The sequence below is a fragment of the Halictus rubicundus genome, chromosome 12 (assembly GCF_050948215.1).
Source record: "Halictus rubicundus isolate RS-2024b chromosome 12, iyHalRubi1_principal, whole genome shotgun sequence".
Taxonomy (NCBI): Eukaryota; Metazoa; Arthropoda; class Insecta; order Hymenoptera; family Halictidae; genus Halictus; species Halictus rubicundus.
The window spans coordinates 6,307,181-6,323,300 of record NC_135160.1 but is presented as its reverse complement, the minus strand read 5'-3'; the positions used below and the strand labels follow the sequence as shown (position 1 = coordinate 6,323,300).

The window sequence follows — 16,120 nt, the reverse complement described above, 5'->3', positions numbered from 1 at the left end:
GGAAGCAGCATTTCAGAGAGTGACAGTGATTGTTACGTGTTGCTTCCTTCGGCTAGCACTTTGTAGACACGCGTGCTGCGTCGTCCTCTCGGTCGAAGGAACCGAGGGAATTGGGACTTGATTGATCCTTGCCGATCTGCGCGGGCGGGCCAATGGAAGCTTATCCTTGTGATTACACCTTGTCCTCGAGCCTTGCGTCGAATTGGTTCGTTGCGAACCAGACGGGGAACCTTGTTTTCACACCGAACCCACCACGACCGGTTTCAGATTTTTTCGGAATTGTAATAGTGTTTTTACGGAAAATTACTCAGTAAATACAGTTCATTCTTTGTCGTTTGTAGCTTCCTGTGAAGAAAGTAGTATCCATCGAATGATTTTCTTTGTGTGGCTAAATATTCATAGCAGAAAAATAGAAGTCGAGCTCGATATTATGAGGCAAGTGATTAATCGAACGCACGTTATAAAGAAGGTTGCACAAGATTGAACTATATCGAGTCATACAACCTCGTACGATGTTACGAATGTTACAATGATTCCTTGGAAAGACTTTTTGATATTTTGACGTACCTTCAAATTTCAAGAGGTAGACAGTGTAATCAATTTTTCAGTACTCTTTGGAGACAGTGTGGTGCTCTGGCGTCGTCCCTGAGAGGTTAACGCGTCGCTACGAGCGTTTATCCCAATATTAGTCTTCACAGTTGTAACATTTCACTGAATGCAACGTATCCTCGTATGGCAAAAATAGAACATGATTATCAGGGAAAATTAGATTCTGTATAAATTGTTATTATAAAAGGTGCTTCAGAGGTTCGCTAAAAAATGTCTCAATAAACTACTTCCATAATTTTAGTAATTGTAAGGGAAGAAATCCGAAACAGGTCGTGTTGACTCGTTAACTGTTCGTCACCCTGTCGCCCTAATCTTCCATCGGTCTGTCGACTTGACAGCAAGGGGGAGATCGAGTAAGAGAAACGATAGACTGACAGGGATTAAAAGCGCCTCACAGGGCATCGTTATGGTGTTTTAGCTGAGGTGTTTTTCGGCTGTTCGAGCCATGGATCGTCTAGCCCGCATTCCCACGAAGGCTGGTCTTTGACCGTGTGCTCGGAAGTTTTCCGGAAGTTGGGCGACACGTAAATTCACTAAACGAGCCAGCACCACGGATTATTAACCCTGCTAACGATCCCAGGCGGCAAACTTCGTCCGGGTCTTAATGCGAGTCCGCAAGTTCTGCGACACTGGGAACGCATTTCGGTCCCGGGAGTGCATCGTCGTTTCGCCCGATATGGGACAGGACAGTTTTGCCAATTCGATACGTTAGGTGTCAGAGGGGATGGGATCGGCGAATCCCGGTTCAGATCGGAAGCAATTTGCTCGTCCGGGGTAACTGCTGGGCGTGTTTGATGAGATATTAATGGTACCGCGGCGGACAATGCGTGGAACGCATTCTCGCCAAGCTAACCCCTGCAACCGTAGCATCTAATCTTCCCACGCGGATTTCCGGCTGCGTGAACAAGCCCGAATGCGGAATACTCGCCTTGCACGTTCACGCTTAAACGGCTTATCGCTCTTTGAATCGCGCAGAAAAACAACGCGAGGCGCTCCCTCTTGCACTGCTGCGCGCACTGCGCACTCCCGTGACCCTACGATTCGTTTAATACCGCGATTAAACTGCCACGGAGACTTACGAGCGACGCAGTTGGTCGGAATTCGATGATTTATTTTTCTAATTATGCTACGTTCAGCTTGGATCCTCGAAAAATGGTGACCGTTTAGTCAGCGTTTCTTCTAACGCTTTCGAACGCAATCGAAACTCATAAATTAGTCCCAAACCTTCATATCCGATTTCTAAAGATTCAATATTTATAAATTCGATCGAAGATTCATTCTTGCAATAGTAGTACATGTCAACCGTTCATTGTTTCTCTGATCTTCGCGAGCAATCCATTTATAAATTAGTTTGGTGGTCTGATATTTGATCTGCAAAAAATCATTTTTACGATCGTACTGCATCGAGTTTAGTAAATGTTTACAAATTCATAAATTCGATTGAACATGGTCGGTTTCTTTTGAAAATTTAGTTCGGAGGAGTTTCGAAATATTTTTGAAAGAGCGTAATAAAAATTTTAGGGGGATATTTGTGCAAGAGTGGAATGAATAACTTCGATTTTGTTGGTCACTTACGATATGTGGTCCCGTAACGCGTTGACACGGGTCCGTGTAACGAGCAGCAAAAATTGCAGCAGTGTCCGTGTAACAAGGTCAAAAGAGCACGTATGGCACGATGTTTACGGGTGTATGTTTACATTTTTACAGTGCAGCGAGAGAAGACGGGATCCTAGCGGATCATTAGCGTACGCGCAGTAGAAAATCGTAAACAAAGCAGCTGTCAAAGGAATAACAAGGAATTCTTGATTCAAACGCAGAGTAGCATAACAGTGTACGGGCGCTTGCATGTTGATAATATCGTTGAAGTATTTTAGAACCATCGTTTTTACTTTATTGGTCCGATATATTGTTATTGAACAGCATAAAAGTATCGAGACGTCACGCTTGTAATAACACTATAAAATATTATATGGAAATGCTTGAAACTCGACTGCGAAAGTTTCTCGAAATGTTATCTTTCTGTGATTATGCTTCGCATTGTTATTTCAGGAATGATAAAAGACGTTCAAGAATTCTTTCATTTCATTTCGAATGTCCTTAGTGTTCCCAAGATATTGTAAACTGTATATAAATATCTCATAGACTTTAACAGAATTACCATAACTTAACATACTTATCATGTTCCACACTGCTATTATGAACTCACAAGATTACCATATATTATCATAAACTAAGCGTTTAAATACAAACTCATTTCTAGTGACGCACCTTGTCTACTGCGTTATTTACCCCTAGTTGAAAAGAAGGACAACCGTGTTTATTGGCTTTGTGTGCGATGGCTATTCGCGTGAAAATTCTATATAATATAGTGTACGTCGTAGTCCGGGTCCATGTTGACCCAGCATCTCGAAAACATATTCCTGGTGTTAATTCAAATAAATGAATTTCAATCGTTTCACCAGGTGCGATGATCGTTGATTTATTTATTCATAGTAGAACGCCGTTCCAAAGCGCCTTCGGGAATAAGAATCTTCGCTCGGGACTCGAAGCTACTCCTCGATAAAATAATTGCATTCCACACGATCTGCGAAGGGGTCCTTCGCCCTCTTCATTCTCGGATTCCCAGACGACTTGCAACGGTCCGTAAAAGCGAGACGACCGTCTCAGGGAAACAAAATTAATGTAAGACGACGAGGCAGTCGGTAAACACGCCGGGGCGATCTCGCGGACGCGGTAAACTCTGTTTACAGCTGCTCGGAAAAGCTCCAAAGCGGAACGGAGCTGAGCCGCGACACACGCCGCTTTGTAGTTATTTTAATAACGAATCCGGCGTCCATCGCGTCGCCTGTGCGAGGAGGCACCGTGATATTTCACCGTTATTAAACCGAGCGCGCACACAGACGGAGGCTTCTAATCTCGAGGATCCCGCGGGAAGTAACCGGAGCCCTCCAGGGTTCCGAGGGTCTTCCTCGTCCCGTGGGAGTGGAACGAACGCGTTTTTCGGGGCAATTCCGCGGGTCCCCCTTCTGCCCCAGAATCCCCTAAGCGGGGACCGGCGATTTTCGATAGGATTTCGGCACGCGGCCGTCGCATACGCCGCCGCCGCCTGCTTCCTCATTTCCTGGCAGCCTTATCTGCGCAACTGTTCCGTCAGGTGTCGGAAATGGCGCGGTAGATTGCGCCATTTACCAAAGTCCTTTCAAACCGCAGCTTTCCCGCACTCCTCCTCCCTGTCTCTCTCTCTCTCTATCTATCTATCTGTTTCTTTCTGTTTCGTGCCGAACTCCCGCACCACTTTTAACGACGCGTATATCTCGACCGTCGCCGGTCGATTTGATACACACACACCTCGTTCCGGTTCGATTCCGGTGCGATTCGGGTCAGACGTCTTTTCGGTGTGACTCGACGATGAGTCGTCGAGTTGCTTTGATCGCGGCACACCTAGCAGATTTTCGCGCGGGGTTGCCTCGGGATTTATGGCTCCTTTGGGGGCAGAAAGCTGTTGGTGCGTTTTCGGTGGCGGCTGGGGAGATTAACCCTTAGGCCACGTGTTATCTGTAACACTCCGTAACTTTCATCCATTTCTCAGTTTCTCCTTCGGAGCTTATTGCGCCTCTTCGCATCAAACTGACACGCCAGTGAAAATTTATTTCTTACTTTTCCGTTTGATCCTACGGGACGTTCACGTTAATTACGAAAAGACTAGCAACCAACGTGTCACTTTAACATTTCTTTTCTTTACAGTTTCTCTTTAATTTCGATCAATAGTTTTTTCACTTTAGCTATCATTAGACTACGGGTTTTGTGCAGTTACAGCAAACACGAGAAGGTGCATTTTATCCGGCTCCAATTATTATTTTGCATAAAAATCTGCAGTCCAATTAGCATGGAATCGATACCGCTATAAATATCGTGTTTACGTTAATGCCGGCAGAATTTTAGTAACGTCAATTCTACTACTTTACATCTTCCTAAGTGTCCCGACTTAAAACAGCACCGGGATTGTTCGAAATAACTCCGCGGTGAAAGGTTGTACGAAGGGCTGCCGTGCAGGTACACGTAAGCTTCCCTGTCGGGTACGTTCGGAAAGCAAATGACCGCGTTAGGGGTAGCCAGTCCTATATATAACCGCACGCGAACAAACGCGACTGATTCCTGGAAGCGGAAAATATTCTTGAAGGACGGTGCCGCGGCTCGAGGCGGGATTAATTATAAAATCCTTCGAAAAACACCCGCGGGTTCGAAAGTTCTTAGACTCGACGGCGAGTGTTTCGCGAGGGTTCATCGTGTCGGGAGGGCATCGATAATTAACTGGGAGCAAGTTCCATCGGCGACTTTAAAATAGAAACGACGCGACGCGGCCCGGGGCTAGCCGCGTATGAAAACAGGAACGGGAATTCGTTCGGGGGAAAAGTTTTTACGCGATCATCAGCCGGTATCACCTGCACGGGAACTTCAAAACGAGTTTCCCGCGGAGTTGCAGTGAATCGAGCGAGCCAACTTCCCCGGGAAGGTAATAGATTTTACGCATTTTTTATTCCTCCACTCTCGAGGATCCGAGAGAGACAGAGAGAGAGAGAGAGAGAGAGAGAGAGAGAGAGAGAGAGAGGGTGCTTCGAAAACTCCTTCACGGAACTTCATCCCGAAGCTTCTTTTCCCTCTTATTCCAAGCGATAAGAAAGTTATGGTCTCCGGCTTGTTTCCCTGTTACCGTAACAACGCCCCGCTCTCGATACCGATTGCATCGCCGTTTTCTCGCGAGCAGATATCGCCGGTGCTACTCGATTTTTTATATCCCGCTCGATCAGATCGATCCAGCCTCGTGGAACTGCCGCAAATTGAAACCGCGAGTATTATCTAAGAAAAACTGGCCTGTGGTGGTCTATTCGATTGGTTGCTGCGGGGGTTCTGGAAATCTAATTAAGGAAGTGTTTGGTAACGGTGTAAATTGTTGAAGAGGAAACCGTGCTGTAATTGCTCGCACATTGGAACCTTTGTTCGACCTTTTTTGGGGTGCTTTCAGTTTTGGTTTCATTAGCCAAATGAACTTTCTGTCGAATTTTCTGGCAACTGAACCACGTTTTCGTTCTGTTCTCTCGGCATCGAAACAATTTTAATTTCCCATAAAAATCCACGGTCTAGCGACAACTGTACACTGAAATGCGACGTAACGTGTTCGGAAACAAGGAACGGCTCCACCGACTTTATTTATATATTTTATTCTATTTTTGAACGAGGTTTATTCGAATAAAAAAATCAACATACCGAGAATGGCATTTGCGGTGTTTGGTCGAAATGTGGCGGTCAACAACTCGATATTTTTACAATTGTTCGGCAAAAACGTGTCTCTCTTTGAAATTTTTCACTGAAACGGAACGGAGGCAACAATTTGCGACGCGACCGGGGAGCGATGGCGCAATTTCGGACTTCAGGCTGCCGCTGCAGACGCTCGCATGTTCGATCGATGCTCTTTTTCTTGTGTGCCCGCGTAATTGATAGTACGACGACGCGACTGTGGGCGCGGGACGACCGACGAAATTGGACCCCCCGCCGAGCAACGTCTGAGGGTTAATCAAACTCTCGAAAGACTTGATTTGCCATCGATTTGCATACCGTTCTATTTTATCCCGCAACCTATTTCGAGGTTTATTCCGCGCTATCCCCTCGTGGACCTTCTCAATGACGTTCGTTATCCGCGGCATTGTTGTCCACGCTATACCCACACACGTGCGCACGCCGCAAGAAACACACGCACACAGAGAGAGAGGGACAGGGAAACACACAGAGGCTGGTTTTTCCCTCTCGAACTAATTAATTTCCGGTTTAATACCCGCCCACGAGTATTCCCACATGCACGCCAGGCATCCGTTGCTCGACTAGAACTTCTCGGAAGGTGTTTCCCTTTGTCCGGCCGGACACTTCCGGTGGTTTAGCTGTCGCCTAACCCTTCCTCCCCCTCACCCCGATCGCTCCTTACGTAACGATGGGGCCACCCCGTTGAACAACTTCCGATGTGACCGTCACGATCCGCCGGATCGCCGGTCACGTGCGAATACGTGCCCGACGCATACCGAACGGGAATTCACCCCCGCAGTTAGATCATAACTCGCAGTTAGTCGCGCGGAAATCATCGCAGGGTCTAACCATCCCCCCGATTTAAACCCTTCACGGACATCGAATGGCGCTCGATTTGCCACCGCCGACCGGGGGCATTATTACTTTAATCGTGCGACGACAGAAACGTAATCGGAATCACGTTCGCGGCCGAAAGTTTCGAATTCGCTTCGTGATTCGACGGATACGCGGCAGGCTTGTTAGCCGCGGTATTGGACTCGCGAGTCAAGTTTTCTCTCTCTCGTTCCTCTTTTCAGAGCCAACGAATGTTTTTACCTCGTTAGGCATCCCCGTATTGTTCACCAAACTGATGCATTTGATCGATAACGTTATTTCCGGGATCCTATTACCGTATTCTACGCTGCGACGACTCGTTCTACTCTTTGCCGGCGAGGATTTTCCGCAAATATTGGAAATGCCTTCCACGGGAAGCTAGGTACTCTATATCAGACTCCTCGGTTCTGATATACCGATTCATTGTAACTGATTGTCCTGTAACTGTTTAGAATGTTGATTTTCCGATCGCTAGACAATTAGAAAATTTTCTTTACTTTTCTGGGATTGAATGCCATGTGCTACGTATAAATATTAATTTTGTTTCAAATCGTCAACATTAATGAACTACAGCTCTTCAATTGATACTTGAATGAGCATTGTTTAAGCATTCGTGATAGAGAGGCTAAATATGGAATAATGCTATTTTTAAGAGTCCAGCCAATGCATATGTGTTAGTTGGATGTAGGCTGCTGCACTCGCTTATTTTGGCACCGTGCAAGTTATAACTTGTCAGCCAGGTGAACGCTAGTGACGTGACAGGAACATTATATTTTGCCGTTGCTCGAAAACTTCCACTGCTGCAGTGGCTGGTATATATTGCGAACAGCCATATTGTTATTCAATTCCTTTCTAAAAATGTGAGATTTTAGCCACTTGAATGACTAGAAAGAATAAAAATCATTTGAGCGCCTTTTTAACGAATACACGAGATACCCTTGCAATCATACCTCCAGGAAAAGTACGATTTTATATGAAAGAAAAAAAAGTGAGTCGAGGGTCCGAAGATTCATCGCACGCGACAGATATTCATTTCTCAGTGACGTTGCCGTTACTCTCGGGCTCGATGTTCGGCTGCGAATATTGCGAGAATGATGAATAGCAGCGAGCGATAGTTCAGTTTGCGTAGCAGCGTTGTGTCTCGGTTATCAGACGGACATTCTCTTTTTTTTTCTCGCACGGGGGAAGATTAATTGGATCGGGACAGCCGGGCCGATAAACGCGCGAGCTTCACCGAGACATCTGTTGCATCTATGCGTGCACCTACGTTGCACCTACGTTATCCCCAACGATCGAGCCGCTAAATTCTAATCGGGATTCGGTTTCATCGAATCGAGCTTGATCGAGGGGCTAATTTCGTTGCATAGCTGATTACAGGCGATCGCATCGGCAAATTGCGTTCGTTGACGGAACACCGCCGCGATGAACGTTCGATCGGTACAATGGACGATGGACAACGTTCTCCCGGACTGCGTGTGTTCGAATGTAACGGATCTGCCGTGTCAGCACTATTTACAGAATACCGAAATCCATCTTGGATCCGGAAACAATTATTTTCGGAAAAGAGCTCCCGGAAGCAAGCCGCTTGCTTTTAACACCGTGAAAAATATAGTGCAGTGATTTCTCTATATATGTCGCCGAGGCCTGGATGGTAAACGTCGCGGAATTATCCCCACTACCGCGTGGTATACTCCGTGAGGGGCCAACGAGAGGACGCCGAGGAGAGTAAACATAACACGGCTCGGGTATGTCTCCTGTACGATACATGACCCTGGCAAGACCCGTGTTGTTGACATATATCGAGAATTCACTGTATACTGCTCGACATGCTCTTGCCGATCCTTTGTCCCGTTCTCTTTCGTTTCTGGCACGGTCGTGCTGAATTTCTGTGTTTAGCAGTTTGCTGCAGTTCGGTTGCATGCTATCTGCGAGTCCTATCGATTTCGTTCAACCCTGTCAAACATACAGCATGCACGAGAAGAAACTTTCCTGGAAAATTGAAATCAAGCGAACTAGTAGGAATAGGAATTTTAATTGCGTACTTTTGGAGAGATTCTATACATGGAGGGAAGTTATAGTGTTCGCTCAGAATACAGAAAAAGGTTTCCGAAGCAATGTTTCAAATAATATTCTATTTGACAAACACCAGAAATACTGTTCGCATAGATGAACGCCTATGGCAGCGATAACACGATCAACGTTGATTTTTTAACATCATCCAGCGTTGTCGATTGCCCCGGATAAAGTAATCCAACCAATCAACGTTCGAGCATTTTCCTCTGCCGCGGTGGGTTTAATGGACACTCGAGGATCGAGCCTGCGCAACGACAACAGCACCGTGCGCAGTAAACAATAATAAAACGATATTTTCAACAGCCCCGGCGCATTAGCTCGGCTTTAGCCACGAAACCGCCAGAATGGTGGGGAAGCACGCGCTCTCGCTAAAACGCTTTACAGCGGCCAGCGTCGCAGCGGACGGTTAACAATAACAACCGGGGGCGTACAATGCAAATTCATGGAGCGGCGTGTCCGGCCACGGTAACGATTAATTGTAATACGGTGGCGTTCGCGTTAGCAAGGGTACAATAAACTCTCCCTCGAAACGCGGTTTGTTAGCGACGCTGCGGAACAATTGGCGAGGCAAGACGCCTTCCGAGCCGTAAACCCGCAGGATCTACGTGCACGTCCAATTAACGGTGCACACGGCCCGACACCGAACACGGACAAGGGCCACCGTTGTCGATAATAATGTTTGACTTGGTGCACCCTCGCCGGTATCGATTACCAAGACGAAAAGATAGGACCGGGGATGGACCCCGCCTAGCTCGGCATGCTCGTCGACGAATCATGGCCAGCCATCGTCGACAGAGATGTTCCATGGAACCCCGAATTTCACTCCGGGCCACAGCTGCTGATCGTCCAGGGAAAATTTATTTAGGACCGACGCTCGATAGCGCGACGATGGGATACCGTCAGCAAAGAGGGCCGACGTTTCGACGCCCTTCGACACGAAATTGACTCGAGAAACGCTGTCGAGGGCTTCCACGGACTTGTTCAGCTGCCATTAACAGATCGTGTTCGTTCTGGGTGACTGGCTTTCGAAAAAGTATTTATTTGCGTCTTTTATTATTACGCGTGGCTCTATTACGTCGAAAATCGGATCGAAATGTTTCGACGTAATTGCAAGGCTCCCTTCTCGGTCTATTAAATTTAATAAATTGTGTATTTATGTGAATTCTGTAAATTCTGTATTTCACATATTGGAGTTTGTCATATTTTGTGCACAATCAAAATTATCTAAAGACCACTTCCTATCTTCGACGATTTTGCCTCAAAGTGAAGTTAACCTTCACGTTAATACAGCAGAAAATAATAACACGCATAGATTAAATTGTTTTCACGTTTGTGTCAAGATTATTTCATCGAACAATACTAGAAATGTATTGAAGTTAATCAAACATGTTTCTAACCAGCGAATTTTTGTTGTATCAACGTTTGTATTTGTCGACCGTTTCTCAGTCGTATAAACCACGTGCAAAATGTCTAGAAAGCAAATAATCGAGCAATCATCGAGCTTCGAAGCGACCGATTTAATTCGAGAACTCAAAGAATTGTTTTCGCAAGACGCAAAGGCAGTATTGTTTTCGTTTGGGCAATTTTCGACGAAGAAACGTCGCTAAGAAACCAGGTCCGAGCTCTCGGCCCGGGATCAGGTTTCCCCCGAAAACAGCTCAATCGGTCGGAATCATGGAAATAGAATCGAATTTTTTCCCCAGAAGTCGTGAATCAAACTTCCTCCCCCGAGGCTGCTCGGGGATATTTGCTCGAGACCGATACACGATCCACTGAATATATAAAGGTACGACGGAGTGAAATGTGCAAGGACAGTTAGACACCGTTCCGATGAATTTTTACTCGAAAATAAACCCTCGTTCTTCTTTATATTTTTGCATTTTAAAATATACAGTAACGTTTTAAAGATTACGAAATTTTACGTGACAAGTTTTACGTGGTACTTTTCCAAAAGAAGCACATTTTTACCTCCTCTATTACCTTATTTTTATTTTATCATATTCTTAATTTTGTCGAGCTGATTATTTAATATACCACAAATATTCTTCGCTGGATTATAGATTGAAGAAAAATGGCACCGTAACCCAATTTTTAAAATAGAATGTCACATTGTAAATCATGTCCTATCTGTTTAATTTAATTATAGAAGAAAATGAAGTCGATATCTGTGTTTAGAGGAAGCTATGAATTAATTTAATACCAATAATTTTGATATCTCTAGTGGACGAATAATCGAATACAAGTCGAATATATTAGTTCCGCGTAAAGGCATATTTAAAGTACAAAAAGCATATATTAATCCAACCACAAATGAGTGAGATTCCAGGTCGCCTATCATAAATTTCATTAACAGAGCATAAACGCAAAAATTCCCGGAGCATGTTTAAAGGATGATTAAATCTTCCGAGCGAGTCTGCCGGTAGTTACTGTGTGGTTAGAGCCCCCAGAGATTTATTAACCCCCGGCGGTTAGTGCAACGGAATTCAATCTCGACAGTTTCCCGTCCGCGGGAGATGCTGGTCTCTCGTGAGCAAGAATCAAATTTCCTGATGGACATGGAGGTTCAGAATCCCACTTCGTTATCCATTACAAACTTTCCCTTGGTCGTTCGAGTAGTCCGAGGCGCGAACGGGAAAATTCCAGGACAAATTGAACCATGCTAGTTCTATGCGTCCCGGTGTGCCAATTTCTTTGGTTCGTCGTCCTTCCTGCGAAAGCGCTAAGCTACTATCGGAGAGCGATTGATCCGTCCCGCGGGACTGCCATACGCGGGCACTGATTCGAGCCACTCTATCGACACAAATCGAATCGGCCAGCCGCGTGATTCGAATCCGAAACTCGAACCGTTGCTGGGAAAAACGTGGTGGTGGTAGAGGTACGAACAAATTTTTCCCGCGACAAACCGAGAACGAACAAGGCTAACAGAGGCTGCCAGTATCTCAGGACCAATGCAGGAGTTAGGCTACTTACTTTAAGTAATGCATTAAAGCTACAACCTCAAAGTTGTAATCATTTTTTTAATGGAACTTTTACCGACACATTCCCGAAGTTTTTCCGAGTACAATGATACCAAACGCGACACAATTCGGATTACGCTTGCTCTTTTAATTCACGATACAATGGAACCTCGATTATCCGAACCGATGATGCTTGAGTTGACCATCGTTCGTTGTCGAATACGTGTACACACAGAACTACTCAGTGAACATATCAACCAAAATTGTAGCACACTTGTGAATCCACTGATTCAGTTCGGATAATAGAGGTACCAATCTACCGTGCATTAAACGAGTAAATACGATCCGAATTGCGTCGTGTTGGGTATCATTTTAATCAGAAAAGAGTCGCGGATATGTTGCTAACACTTGTACACAAAAATCATCCCACACGGAAGATCAATGATCCAAAAACGCCTCGCTGAGACGAACAGGAAACAACTCCCGGCGAGCATAAAAACAAGCGGAGCTCTCCTGGCGCAAGAAATCACATTTCCTCGAACTGATTGAAGCTGTTGTGCAACGTCGCTTCGTTGTAAATATCGTGTCTGTTTGTCAACAAACGTCTGGTAACCGCGCGTGTGGGATCAGCGACGCAAACACAAATCGCGACGAGACGAGACGAGAGGGGACGCGCGTGTTTGTAAACCCCGTCGGAAATTTAAATCGACCGAGGGTGACGGCCAGGTAAAACTGCAAACACGAAACGTTTGAAAGAGAAGTAGAAAAATGGTGGGCGGAATGCTTCCCGGTTAGCGTCTTTGTACACGCCGGTGTATTATTCAGAATTGTCTGCGCGGTGAAAAGCGCGAGACAGAAAAGACTCGCGGCGAGCTTTCAGCGCGAGCGTGTTCAAAGCGTTTCGAACAACGATGGATGGTGGTCCGAAGGGTTGCGGGGAGAGGGGGGACGGAGGGAAAACGGAAAATAAGGAAAAGCGACGCGCAAAGGGGGTTAACACGTAATTATTCCGTTGCGGGAGGGGCCATTGAATAATATATGAAAATCAGGGAAGCATTTTAACGCCGCGGCACCCTCGCGGTCTCGGTTAAAAAATACCTCAGGCCAGCTTTATTTCCCGACATTGTTTTCGTGGGGAGGGGACGGCGTCGACGAAGGGAGGCTCGGGGATGGAATCTGTCTCGCTTTGATTCGAATTACGTCACCGTGGCTGCCTCTCGAAAGCCGCTCACCGGAAATATTTTCAAGCGAGTTCCAAGCAATTTGCGAAGTGGTCGGACCGGCGAAACAGGCTCTCGACGAGAGACCCCGCGCTTCACCGTGTTATGCAAATCTCTTTTTCTTCCGCGAGATTGGCTCGCCGAAAAGATCCGGCGTCGCGACGCCTCCCTATGCGATTCCACAACACCGAGAATATTCCTATCGTTTCTTAATTGTTCGCGGACTGCGGGCCTCGTGGACTCAACCCTCTGCAACCCAATTTTCGAGTCTGAACAGACGTTGGGAAACTGTGTGCTATAACTGCGGTAGACGAGAATCGCATAATCGCAATGTAGACATTCTTGGCTTACAAAGAAGCAGGGGAACGGGTAGAATGTTTCGGTAGATTTTTTCTGCAAAGTGGAGAGAGACTCGAGAACCGCCCAACTGAAAATAATAATAACGATTATTTGATATCACACAGTGAAACTGAATGTACAATTAAGACAATCAGGGACAGCCACGTCTTCCAACAATGAGAAAACAAAAATGTTTTAAATCTACTTTTTAATTTACAAATTTTCGACACGTCTAAACTTTTGATTGAGAACCCCGCGGTTGGGAAAAAACCATTTGTCTGCACCCTCTGTTTCCAAAGACATTAACGAAAAACAAACTTTCAACCCCTCAAGTTCGAGGGTCGCTTTCACCCCATCGCTGGGAACGCTGCCCTAAAAGAACGCGACCAATCAATATTTCTGCGAAGACTGTGTACCATAAATTTCAGCAAACCGCTGGAAAAGATAAAAGACCCGACAAGTTATGCGGTAAACAATAATCGAAGTTTAGAATGGACTTCTTTTCCAGCGTTTTCCGCGCCGCAGAGGATTTTGTCGCGCGAAACTCCGTTTTCCGCGATGATGTGCCGCACGGTTCCGAATTTTCCGCGATTCGAGCGTCGACCGACGAGTTTTCCGCGCGAAAAACGACAGCGCCGAGCGTGATTAACGTGACAGATGAAACGCTATTGTTACGGCGCGGCTCTCGCGAAAAATCGAGCGATGGTCATCGAGATCGACGCGATTCTCCGGTATAATCGCCAACCGATAATATCCCCCGGGCCGCTATTTTTCCGCCATTTATCCGCCGTTTAATTACAACGGCGGCGGACACGCGTGATTAATCGCGCGTCGCCTATCGGCTATTATTACAGACCCGCGATCTATTCGCTCGGCGAGACGTCGTAAGAAAAATACGTGGGCGAGCGCGATCTTCTTAATTGCCGTTATCAATTCCCTTAAACGAAGACGGTAAGTCATCCTGTCCGCGGCGGACTGGGCAATTAACGTTTCAGCCGCGGCTACCTCGTGGTTTTTACCCTCGTTCAATTGCCGATTACCGGGCTGGAATCGCTCACAAAGAACGCGAAACGTTTCAATCGGACTGCTCGCGTTCATTGTGTGAAATCGTATGCAAACGATTCTCCCCCGCCCCCCACCCCCCCCCCCCCTCAGAGATGCTCTAATCCATCTTATCTCTGACCCAATCAAGTCTTCAATTATGAGTATAAGATTGACACTTGTAAGTGATCAATCAATTCTAATCTCTGAAAAGTATAGCTGCATTTTACTAACGGGAATCATACGTAATATTTTTTTTTTTATTAAAGTCTAAACAATTCTTTTGTTCGCAAGCCTGTTTTTGCGACTTCAACCAAATTGTTTGCATAAATTAGTGAAATTCAATTCGATCCGGTTGGTCGTCGAGTGAAATTAATAATGGGAAATAATATTTCGTTTAAAGATCGACAACTGTCAACCGCATTTTCGCGTCCGCGGGATAATAGAGCGTAATTTGGTCAGCGTCGTTCGCATGCACGACGTGGTTTCATAACGCACGAGACATGGGAGCCCAGCCGGAAATACGCTCGGCGAGAAATCGCTTTCGAATCAAGGGGACAGCGGCCAATTTGTCGTGCGCCAGATGCTGAAACTTGCCCGGTGAAAAACGATCGTATTCTCTCTCTCTCTCTCTCTCTCTCTCGCATTTTCTTTCTCCGGACCACCGCGTGCCGCGACGGTCTGTTGCACGCTCGTACACATATAGACACAAGAAGCAACAAGAAAATACCACCGATTCAGTTTCGACTGTTTTCGCTGGACATATTTACGGAGAGTAATAATCTCTGCGGCAATAACGATAAAATAGACTGTCGAGCGCTTTGTTTTATTTTATTGCGGAACTTGCGAAGCTAAACTCTACAACGAGATTTAACGCCATCAAACGTAAATAAACAACTGGATCGAACACCGTCATTGGCACTAGATCGATGGAGCAGTAAAAGATCACATTGGTTACCAAAAATAATAACAGTGCACTTATTTAATTTATTGAATAAGACTTGAGTTTTAACATAACGTGCACGTGTCCAGAAGAACAGAGTGTGCTGAACGAATGTGAACTAAAAAGTTTGTAATCCATTGTAAAACACACATTTAAAAATATAAACAATTTCCAGGAAACCCCTTTTTATCTTTCGCTCTTCTCCATGATCAAATACAGATTTTCATAAACTCTGATGAAATGAAATTCAATCTTTATTCTTCTTATAATTCATCGGGGCGGCTCGTAAAGGTAGCAGAGTCCCGTGCAATTCCAGTGTGTTTAAATTTGTCTACATCATCGTTACACGAAGGAAATACATAGTCCTTTGGCGCGCGAAAAAAGTAAATTAATCAAACACCGAGAATGCAGTAAACGCACGCGAATGAAATAGAGTATATACACAGGGAGCAGAAACTAATACGATAGAAGCGAGAATGGATAACAAGAAACGCAGAGGGAGAGAGATATGCAGTTGAAGTTGATTAAAAACGAGATCAAGAAAAATAGCGCGGCCAGGAAAATTCTATCAAGATGACAGTGTTATGCGGAATGCGTGTGCGTTTCTATCATATTGTTCTCTCCGAGCCCAGCACAACAGAGCTCTTAAAGAACCTCAATAACATTCAAACCTTCATTGCAATTCCACTCGGTATAAAGAAATCCGCCAAAATCTAAATCTGTAATATGCATTAATTACAAACTTCTGGAAGCGTGTACAACTTTTTTCT

General features: G+C 45.5%; 1 protein-coding gene and 1 long non-coding RNA gene across 2 annotated transcripts in view; one reads left to right on the top strand and one right to left on the bottom strand.

The window, feature by feature from the left end:
• Window positions 1–16,120, top strand: part of LOC143359521 (ras-related protein Rap-1) — a 50,080-nt gene that overhangs the window by 436 nt on the left and 33,524 nt on the right. The window lies entirely within an intron of this gene.
• The window catches only part of LOC143359522 (uncharacterized), a 54,164-nt gene that overhangs the window by 7,953 nt on the left and 30,091 nt on the right, over window positions 1–16,120 (bottom strand). The gene's annotated exons all lie outside the window — the stretch shown is intronic.